This window comes from Odontomachus brunneus, unplaced genomic scaffold (genome assembly GCF_010583005.1).
Source record: "Odontomachus brunneus isolate Ranch 3 - 2012 unplaced genomic scaffold, Obru_v1 Obru_scaffold_027, whole genome shotgun sequence".
Classification (NCBI taxonomy): Eukaryota; Metazoa; Arthropoda; class Insecta; order Hymenoptera; family Formicidae; genus Odontomachus; species Odontomachus brunneus.
Window position 1 is genome coordinate 899,125 of NW_022639477.1, and position 11,590 is coordinate 910,714.

General features: G+C 47.0%; 1 protein-coding gene across 3 annotated transcripts in view; it reads left to right on the top strand.

Moving 5' to 3' along the window:
• The window catches only part of LOC116842854, a 140,762-nt gene that overhangs the window by 1,156 nt on the left and 128,016 nt on the right, over positions 1-11,590 (top strand). Inside the window, exons 1-2 of one of the 3 annotated variants that reach the window (XM_032812603.1) lie at positions 47-601; positions 2,946-4,048. The gene's annotated coding sequence lies outside the window, so the exon portion shown is untranslated. Of the gene's footprint in view, positions 1-46; positions 602-2,066; positions 4,049-11,590 lie in introns of those variants that run through there. The other 2 variants (XM_032812602.1, XM_032812601.1) reach the window with 2 other exon arrangements.

An 11,590-nucleotide genomic window follows, 5' to 3' on the forward strand; every position in this document is an offset into this window, starting at 1 on the left:
TCTCTCTCTCTCTCTCTCTCTCTCTCTCTCTCTCTCTCTCTCTCTCTGTCTCTCTTCCACTCTCCCTCTTTCTCTATCTCGCTCCTCTGAAGCGCGCGTGTGAGCGACGAAGACGTCCTCATCAGCTAGCTGGCTGGCTGGAAATTGTTGGCTACCTTAGCTCTATTCGCCGCAGACAGCCACCTCCGCCGACATTCCGGATTTAAGGCGTGGAGTTGGAATCCCGTGCGCGTGAATTCCCTGGCGATGGGTCGCGTCGGCAGTGCGTGGGCGCGCGTGCGTGCGTGCGTGCGCCCCGTCGGACGGGCAACGAAAAGGATGCTTTTCGCACTGCGGGATAGTAGCATGCGTGCTGATCGAAAGGCCGTGTGAGAGCGAACAAGTGAACGAACGAGCGAACGAGCGAGCAAGCAACGCGATCCCACGCGGTCGCGCGCGTCGTGTTTTCTCTCTCTCTTTCTTTCTCTCACTTCTTTTCTCGTGTGTGAGGACACGTTCGCGAGCGCAAAGAGAGACGACATCGGTACGGTGGCGGATATTGCGAGGCGAGGGATGAGAAACCGTGGCGAAACAAGCGTGGGAAAAACTCATCGGAAAATTTGTGAGTGCGCAGACGATTCGTGCGCGCATCCTCTTTGGACGATATTTTCTCCCCTCTTCCCTTCTCTCTCTCTTTTTCTCTGTCATCCCTTTCTCTCTCTTTCTCTCTCTCTCTTTGTGTTTTGCTACATGAAAAAAACGGCAAAAATGGAGTGTACGCGATGACCTGGGCTGACTCGACGATGCACATGCCGGCATCGATTAGCGTTGATTAATTAAAGTTGGCAGGCTCAAATTCGATTTGCCTGTCTACGCTTTTCCGATGAAACAGATTTTTGATCTAAGCCGGGGAAAAAATACGTGAAAAAACATCGCCACTTTATGACGCATCTATAAAGTCGGTCGTGCGCGCGACTTAACAAAAAAAAAGAGATATGCTGCGCGTGCATTTTTCGCGCCGCGTCTCGATTAGAGATTCATTGTGACCATTATGCTTCCCAATGCTTGGCCGATCGAGATGGAGGAGACCGAGGAAGTATCTCGTGTATTCTGAAAGCAATTAATATACATCGACTGATTTCTGTATCGGCGAGAGTCAATCAACGCGGGAGGGCTAACTTCGGGATGATAGACCTGCCGGATTCGCATAGTTTGCGCGGAATAAAGCTGAGCCGGCAATCCCGGCGCGCTGCAGAAATCCCACGTCGTAAACGCACACCGGTACTTTCACGGGCTACGAACTTGTAGTCAAAACTGCCTGCCCGGCTTTCCAATCAAACAAAAGTTCGTGGCGTAAAACCGCGGGAATTGATACCGCGAATAACCCCGTTTGTATGAAAGCGCGGAAAAAAAATTAATCTGCGTCTTTCGCCGGTGAATTGTCAATTGCCGCGAGTTCTCGATAAAAGAAAAAGAAGAAAAGAGCCTATACTCATAGATCTCCATTGACTTTAATCGACGTTTTTTATTGCAGACCAGAACGTATCTATAAGTTAACTCTCGCGAAGCAGCACGATTTGCGCCAAGTTCCGCTAGAAAACGATTTATTTATTATGTGACCGCGTGTAAACAGTGCGACATTACCTGGAAAATAAGTTCGCTCAATCAATACGTATCATACGCGCTTTCCTCTAATTCAAGGTACGGCATTTATTCTTAGCGCGGCGGCTGCTTTTTACGTTTAGCGGCACGTATAGCGTTTTTTCTAAAGTAGGGTAAAGCATTGCAGTACTACGGTCGTCAATGAACCCACTATAGACGTTAACTGGCGCGCAGAGACTAGGCAAGAGTGAACGTACACTTTATTAGCGACGTATAAAAAAGGCGACGGGACTGTTAATCCCGGCTAAATCGGAATTACATCGCTTTTTATTCTCGTCAGCACGACAAATGTAATCAGTTACTGCGGAATAAATGCGTCACAATTTCAAGGTAGCCAGAGAGAGAGAGAGAGAGAGAGAGAGAGAGAGAGAGAGAGAGAGACAGAGAGAAGGGGGAGGGTAAAAGAAACAGCGGGGCGGGGAGGGGGTTGCGCAGGAGTAACAGCAGCGGGTGGAGAACGGAATTTAGTTATTTATTGCGAGGAACTTGGTTATCCGGTTCAAGAAACTTATCTCTTTCGCTAGAGGCTTGTTTGTAATAACGCAAACTATCGGGTTACAAATACGAACTTCGGCGTCAACTCTCTCTCTTTCTCTCTCTCTCTCGCTCCCTGCTTCTCTCAGAAACCGCGACGAAGAGAGATGCAAATTTTGCTAATCCTGTAACTCCGGAACGATCGAATGGACAAAGTAATAAAATAATTCCCGGAAACTTTCCTGATTACGCGAGAGAGATCCGTTCGTCGCGTCGTGTTTCCTCTCTCATAACGGCGTGCTCGCGCGTTTCTCCCGATAATAGGGTTACACGCGAGGTATTTTCCGCGGACGTCGCGCGCGGAACAAAGCAAAGCGTCCCGGCTGGAATTATTAAAACGCGCTAATGGACTCAACCATCTGTTTATCCCGCGACGCGATGAACTACGAGCACCACGGACGCCAGAGATCCTCCGCGCGCCACAAAACTTAAACGTAATATTACGACGCGCGCTGAGGGAGGGCGTGAAGGAGGAGAAGGAGAGAAAATCGAATCCCGCAAGTCTAATCCATCTTGCCCCCGCGTCGCTGCTGCCTGTGTCGTCTGTGAACGTTTGCTCGCGCGAACATTCGCGGGGACAAGCAGCTTCCTTCTTCCGTTCGTTTCTTCCTAAAGGTCGACGCGCCGGTAAAGCCGAGAAGAGAGTGAGACGCGGCGCGCGCGTGCCGCTCGCCGGGAAAAGACGCGGACGACCAGTCGTTTCCGGCGCGAGTGAATTATGGAACGGCGGACGCGTTTACCTTCAGCGTGTCACGTGTTTGTGCTTTCAGTGATACCGCGCGATCCGTCGTAACGATCCTCCGGATATATCCCGTGACACACGAGTAACACAAGAGGAGGAGGAGGAGGAGGAGGAATCGGGTTCGAAGGGTGCTCCGCGGAAGTCTCAGTGTGTGATCCCACCAGTGTCGTGTGCGGTAGGAAGAGCAGGAAAAAAAAGTGCAGTACCGTCGAAAGTCGTGGAGCTGAGGACCGGTTTTACAGTTCGTGAAGCAAGAACAGAAGAGGATTCTCAGTCTCTCTCTCTCTCTCTCTCTCTCTCTCTTTCTCCCTTTCTCCTTCTCTCTTTCTCTCTTCCTCTCTCTTATCCTTGTCAAGATCGATGATACCGGAGGATATTTAATTGGATACGTACGGGGCTGGCGAATGTGTGTTATCTCGCGAAATACCTGCAGGAATAAGGAATGAAATCGGGCACTGCATCGCCCGCGCGCCAGAATCAAGGAGTTCGACCGCTCGACGAGATTACGAACTGGTCCCGACGAGAGCCGATCATCGCTGATAATAACCACTAATGCTAATTACCTTCTGAATAATACTACTCATTTGTGGAGTAATTAAGATTTACCGTTTGTTCCAAGTTTGAGAGTTCTATATATCGTCCTCCGGAGAATATATATAAAAAAATATATATATGTATATATGTGCGTACATACGTGTATATGTATACGTGTACATACGTGTACGTCGCTGACGAGAGTCGTACGGAAAAGATACGAACGTACGAGCCGGCGAGAGGAGAGAGAAAAGGTGACGCTTAACGACCAAACGAATGTTGTCAATTACTACTTAATCGTCGTGTTGAAGTTTCGACGTTCAATTATTATCGATGTTAAAGTTGGTTCATCCGTATAGCGCCCCCGTTGAATCTACCTCTCTTTAAGTACCGACAACGAAAAGACTCGGAGAACGGCCTATATAAAAAAAAAAAAAGAAAAAAAGGAAGAAGGAGAAGAACTGTAATCTATGTGCTAAGAGTGTGCTGTGCTTGGGTCTCATCCCGAGACCTCGACAAATGATCGTACCTGGTTTGATAAGGTATTAAGGTCCCTACGCCGGGGGGAGCGTCGTTCTTCTCGTGCCGTAAAAGGAGGTAAGCGCACGACTTGCTTTTCAATTTGCCCGAGCAGTTTCCATGGTGGTAATTTTATATCCCGCGGCTGTGCCTTCAACCCTTTCATCCGCGGATCGCGAAGTGAGAGGTCCAAGTTGGCCGACTCAACCGCCCGTGTTCTATTCAACGCTATTCTGTCTCGAATTATCCGCAGTGCCGCAGCTGCGATATTTCATAACTGTGGAGGAAATGGGAACGTAGGGAGAGATGGAATCGCTTCGCGAACGGTGTGAAGGAGAAGTTGAGTGTGTGCGAGATTCACGGGATGAGATTCGTCCAATCTGCCGTCGTCGTCGTTGTCGTTGTCGCACAGAGAGGCTTAAGGCCTGATCTACAATAGATGTCGTAACTCATAAACCGTAAAAATTGACCAATCACAACCAATTATTCTGGTGATAACCAACTGTGATTTGCCGATCCTTACGGCTGCCTTAGGACCTATCGTAGACCGGATCTAAGGTTGAATCCACAATCTTGTTTAAGCCGTAAGCAAACTGACTAACTACAGTCGATTGTTCTCCTTACGTCTCAAGAATAATCGATTGTGATTGGTCAATTGCTTAGGACTCCCACACATAAATTTCCGTAAGACGTAAGACGTAAACTTAAGCTGAAGAACCAATTAGGATATTGCTTTATCTTTGCGTACTTTGGAAGATAGAAATAACGGTAATAGAACTAGAACAGACTGAGTAATTAGAATTTCAACCGGATTCCAGTTACTTCTGCATAACAGTCAGTTTTACCGTCAGTTCTATCTTCCAAAGTACGCAAAGATAAGGCAATATCCTGATTGATTCTTCAGCTTAAGTGTACGTCTCACGTCTACCGTTACGGAAATGTGTGCGGGAGCTCTTAGCTCGGCTGAAAGCGAGGTTGTGGACCCAGTCTGAAACCTCGTTGCGCGCGAGCGATCGCGGCCGATACCTCGGGAGAATTCAAACGTGACGCCCCGGAGTGGTGCGACACACGTCTCCTGATGCGCCGTGACTTTTATTCGGCCCGCGTGCATCCGATACACGAACCGATATGCGCGTCGAGTCCCGCTGTCGTGTACCCGGCACACTCCCTCCTCTCTCCCCTGTCTCTCTTTCCATCCCTTTCGCTGTCGCAAAAGCGGAGGACAGGACAAAACGGGCTGTGCCGATTATAACCGCGCGCGCGCGTACAATAGCTTTTCACAATGAGGCCCTACACCGTACATTTGTCGTTGTCATGCGCTCGCGCGCGGCTCGCCCCGGGCGCTGTAACGTTTACGAGCGAGAATAACATTTGCACAATGTGTCTATTGTTCTAAGAAAAATGCGGGAACACCGGCGCAATTTGCCGGGAAGCAGGTGCGAAGGGTAAATGCATCGCGCTATAATAGTCGGCCGCAGCCGCGGCGCGGCGATTCTTCACCGCTCGCGATCCCGCCCCGCGTGAATTAAACACTAATTAATTGTAAATTGGCCCATATCATCCCCAATGAGACACTGATTGGCTAGATGCTTATGCTAGAGTAATCCAACCCACAAATTTATGGTTTTCAAGTTTTTTTTTTTTTTTTTTTACCAATAGGTAGGACAAATCAATGTGTCTTCCTGTCTAAGACAGAGAAAATCCGAGTCTTAATTAAAAGACAGCCCTTATTTTCTAATAGCTGCACCATTTTTTACTAACTGCGTCTTTTTCATCCATCCTCTTAAGGGTTCAGCTTGTCAATAACAGCGTTTAACATGTTCCCCAAAGAGAAGAAAATGTACCGTACTTGACTTCTTGAGCGATTGCGAAGAACCTCAGTGCTATTCTATATACCCTTTAAATCATGTATCAAATCTGCATCGTCATGTTTCTCGGAACGTGCTTCGTGTGAGCTGAATCATTCTTGCATAACTGCGGCCAATTAGCAAACTCCGCTGCTTTACGTTCCAACCCATGCCGTGGTCGCGCGAGTCGGGGAAAATCTGAGCGGAAACGCGATATTCAAGTCTTCATTAATCCTAAACGTGAACGTCTCCCGCGGGACGCAGGAGGCCAATGCACGACACGCTGTTTTCTCTAGCTCGAGAGCAGAGATAATCAGCGTGCAGATCGACCACATCCGTCGAGTTAGATCGCTACATCAGGGTGACCGATATAGCCGCGAAATCACGGCGCTGTTTTCGCTCCTTCTCTCTCCTTTTCTCCCGCGTCGTTTCCCTTTGTCGCCGTGCACTTTCCGCATCGTTGATCTCAATTACGTATTGCTCGGCTCGCCCCACAGACCGGGATGGACCTCATCGCCCCGTTACACGATGATCCCCCGCGCGATCATTTCTTTTGAATGCCGGCGACAAGATGGGATGGAATAGCACTTAGTAAGACAGCCGGCTCTTCCGATCGACTTGATCCAATGCTCGTAAGGGCGACCTAATTCCGTGGCTGTGAAGCTAGCGTACAGCCGAAGATACGCGAGCCACGGAGGTGTGCAAATATGCGGAATGAATCATCGCCCACGCCGTGCGATGCGGAAGAGAAGCGGGCAGGAAATACACTGAGGGGAGAGGAAGAGTCTTCTGGCACTTGGAGCAATCTAGTTGCTCCCTTGTTTTTTTTTTTCCTTTTCGAGAGAATCATCGTTTTGGCTATTAATCAATACGATGTGAAATCGACAGGGATCGATCTTTTATTTTTCATCGAATTTTTCGGCAAGTTACGAGCGGAATGTGCGAAAGCGCGTGCCAAGCGGTGTTGGGTACTAATCAATAAAAATTTGATTGAAATAACCGGCAAAACGATAACCGAATCAATCATTCGTCATGCATCATTCGTCATGCATCATTCGTCATGTAATCACGAACAGTTCAAACAGTTGATCAAATTGATACTAATAATCTTTATTAAGAACCTCTTCGTGTACAATATTTCGGGAAAAATGTCAACGGGGGGAAGGGGGACGGACAAATATTAATCAACGATGACTTTTTCACGCATTAGTCAGGAGAAAATTATAGGAAAATCGTCACGATACGGAAAGCAAGATGGATTTGAAATTTCTGAAGAAGAAAATTACTAATCACATCAGAGCTTGACTAATAATTAGTTTCGTCGAAATTAATGAAATTAACTATTTGCGACTTTATATGTGACAGTCGATCAATTATGTCGATTGATTCGCCGATTATTTCAGTCGAAGAAAATTCCCATCGATCAAGTGTGCCCAACATCGGTGCCAAGACACTTGTTGGCGGCCGCGATTTCGTCGGCTCGCTGATGCGACGGAACGTCGTGTGCGTGTCTGAGAGCTCGTCGCGTCGACTTCGACGTACCCCGCTCTCACCCTTGGCGTTTTATGCAAATCCAACGGCAGGGGCGAACGCTTAATGTCGCGATATCGTGACGTGATGACGAGTAATATGCAGATGAGCGGCTCCGAATCGAAAGAAACGGTCGCTATTCCCGACGCTTTTGAAAAAAATATAACGTGTAGGGGTGCCAATTCTTCTCTCTCTCTTTCTTTTTCTCTCTTTCTCTCTCTCTCTCTTTCTTTTTCTGTCTCTTTCTCTTTTTCTCTCTCTCCATTTTTCTCGGATAATCGACTAGATAGTAATTAAAGCCGGGACAGTACTTTTCGACGCGTCGCGGCGGCCATCGTGCAATCGTTTCGCAGTCATTAGTGCGTAACAAACAGGCTGGCGAACAAAACGACGCAATTGCAGCCGAGCGGCTAATTACGCGGTTTGAAATTGGCGTTCTGCCGCGCTACGAATCCGAACGATTCTGCTGCTTGAGCTGCGTCCTTTTTCTCGTCGAAACTGTGCTGTGCGTGCGCATCGGCACGGCGAAGGAGAAGAGAGAGCAAAAGTGCGATCCAGTTAGAATACAATAGAACAGAACATTGATTTATTATGTTCTAGGATCCACCCCGATATGTCGACTCTATTTGCGATCTATTCTATTCTATTTAACGCTTTGATATTCTGATGCTCATCAGTAACTGAAATTATACCCAGCGTTGTCTAGAGTTATCGAGGGAATGAAATCAGGGCAAGAGGTTGGGATGTTCAAGTTTTTATGGTAGCCTACATTTCCTAGATCCTCGAGAGTGACTATGCGCATTTTGGTGCAAATCGGTCAAAAGGGTTTAGAAATTTATCAACCTCGTTTGATTCTACCTATCAGCTTTTTGCCTCTTTATAACCTACACTCAGAGAAAGAATATCTAAAAAATAAGAAATATTTATTCGACGGATGCTAATAACATATTGATTTACACTTATTTTTATATTAAGAAAAATTTCTTTCAAATGAGAAAATATATATTTTGCTAAAACCACCGTCGCGCGCGCTTCATGAAAGCGATTTCTATTTGAAGAAAAGGATTTAAAGAGTGCTGGCAAATTTAGCTCTACATTTTACGACATTTGAAATTTTTAATTATTTTTTTGGTGAAATTGTAGCTTTTTATGAGTAGATTGAAGATATATAGATATTAAGGTACGCCTCACTGTTTGGAAAAAATTGGTCCAAAAAGATACATATTCTGCTGAAATAAATGACATCGTTAACATCCATACAGGAAATGTATAAGTAATGTTGCAAGAAATGGAAGAGAGCTGAAAGTCTTTATTAACAAAATAATACGGATTATAAAACGAATATTTATTAACGCGAGGCATAACTTTGATACTTATATATTTTTAAACTACCTATTACAATTTTATAAAAAAATAATTTAATATTTTGAATTCCACAAAATGGGACCGAAAGCTTATAAGAGCTCTGGTCGCGCTCTTTAGTAAGTAGGTTATTGGTATCTATCGAATAAGTATTTTTCATTTTTCAGATAATTTTTCTTTCAGTATAGCATTTCAAATGGCATTTTGCGTCTTCTCTGCCACTTAGTGGCGCTCACACTTAGTGGGACTTCAGTTTCCATGTGTGTTAAGCACACTTACACTGTCCTTTAGAACAGACAGATCTTGGGAGGTTCTTGAAGGTAGGACTAAAATTTCGCATCGGGATAATATTCTGTCAGAGCGACATGCAGGTACAACTAATATTAGCACAGACAGTCGTCTCTCACAGCACAACAAAAACGGCGAGAGGCAGGGGGCGAAAACAAAAGAGACAACACGGCGACACTCGTGAATCGACGACGCGTCCGTGGCGTTTATCGACCAAGACACGACAAAGTGTGAGGGAAACCGTAGGCATCGGTTGCCGGTGCGAAAATTGAGTTGCGAACTCGGAACGACGTTAACACCGCCGCTCGTAGCGCTCTGTGCGTCGCCGGGCGTTTTCACGAGGCTCCCGGTAAACGGTCAGTCACGACGTTACGTTCAGCCGTTGGTCCGGTGAATCACGTCGAACAATCTACCGTTCTTCGAGTGTTTGCCCGCCGGGAACGAGGAGAATATTCGCGGAATATTCGAAATCGAATTTGCGCCTCGGCTATCGACAGTCGCTCTTCCCTCTGACCTCGTGCTTTAAATATTTGCAATCGATGCGAAGGGTTCACGAGTCGTTGACTTTTCTCCTACCCCTACGCCGCTCCTTTCTGACCCTCCTGTTCTCTTACGTCCGTCGATACGTCTTCCCATCTCGCTCTCTTTTCTCTCTCTTGCTCTCTTCTTTTCCCTCTCTCTCTCTCTCTTTCTTTCTCTCTCTCTCTCTCTCTCTCTCTGTTTGTCTTTCTCTCTCGATTGACTCTTTTCTTCTTCGCGTTTCTTCAGCGGCCCACCATTTGCACCCCGTCGCTGTCTTCCGTTCTCCCTCTTATCGGTCTCCTCGTAGCCGGCGAACTCCCTCTCTCTGTCTCTTGTGTTCGACTCTTCTCGGCGCCTTCCCCGATCACTGGCCTGCTTTATCTGCTCCTCGTGCAGCCTCCACCCCGTCCCCTCGCCGATCGCTAGTCTCGAGTCTACTCCAGAGTTCGGAAAAGCCGTCTCTCCCGTAACGTCAAGGCCGAGTTACTTCGGGCGAGATGTGTGCAACGATATCGCCGTTCTCTCACCGGAAGCGCAGGGAGACTGCAAACTTTTCCAGTAACAGATATAAAGATACATATAGGATGTTTCACAAAAATTTTAATACGTGGAGGTAGCCTTTCCTTTCTGTAAATATTATCATTTTTTCTGGAACAAAGATTCTCCATATAAATAACTTAATTTTACCATAAGTTACTGTAAATAACCTTTTCTATATAAGTATTAACATTTCTTTAGAGCATATTCTCCATGCAAATGTTAATAACACTTTGAAGTATTCTGTATATACATATCCGAATATATATATATAATTAACTGAAATTTTACCCAGCGTTGTCTAGAGTTATCGAATGAAATTAGGACAAGAGGTTGGGATGTTCAAGTTTTTATGGTAGCCTACATTTCCTAGATCCTCGAGAGTGACTATGCGCATTTTGGTGCAAATCAGTCAAAAGGATTTAGAAATTTATAGGGAACAGACACAAAGACAGATATTCTATTTTATACATACAGATTTGAGGGCGACGCGAAATCTCTCGAGTGGCGTCGTCGATTAACGGCTACAAACCGACCGGTTATTTCCACGGGAGCTCGCACAACCCGTTTGCCCCTCGTTCTCTCGCACTCGCGAGAGAGTAATTCGAGGGCGGTGAGTCGGGCGAAATTCAATTCGCCGAGATACGACAACGCGCGGGTCCCGGCTTGTTTTATCGGGAGGAGTTTGTTCGCGGATGATGGGCGCTTTAATCGGCGACGAGGCACTCTACGTCATAATAATTACAGAATGTCGCGCGGCACAGCGGTATAAGCGACATATAAGTGTCGCGAAATGGCGTCTTCTCTCTCGCATGCAAAAGCGATTTCCGCTGACAACGCCTCGGAACTTACAAGAACGGGCCACGCGCGTACGTCCGCCATGGACTCAATTTGTCGTCGGGAACAGCGTTTCGTGGAGACGCAAGGTAATAACTCATCTCGAAAAAGCCTTTTTCTGTTTCTTCGAACTTCTCCACTTGGCCGTTTATACTCGCGCGTCTCCACTTCCGTTGTTCGCTCTCTCTCTCTCTCTCTCTCTCTCTCTCTCTCTCTCTCTCTCTCTTTCTCTCTTTCTGCTGCCTCTACGGTCCTCGCCGAGCGCGAATAAGCTCGCCGCGTATTCCGTAATTGCTCCTGCCGGAACACTTTCGTCGTAGAATAATCCGGCTTGGCCATCCCCCTTTATTTCGCACCGTGGCGTCCATGAGCTCAAAGAGCTCGTCCTACTTGGGGGACACGGCTGATCTCACGGGCGCGCTGCGTCGTCCGAATTTCGGCCGTTGTCTAACTCTGCGAAAGCGGAAGCTGTCAGCCGAACGGCCAGACGAACGTCATCGGTGTACGATTAAGCGGCGGTCCGGGAAATCGATTAGTTAAGGAGAGCGTTACGTCACACATCGCACGTTTCCTTGTCCGCGTGATACTCGCACGATTTTGCGTGCATTCGCGAGCGCGCAGCGCGCTTCGCAGTAGGGGTGGCCGGGTCCAAAGGTCAGCTGTCGCGAAGCTTATATCTCTCGCAATAAATGTGTAG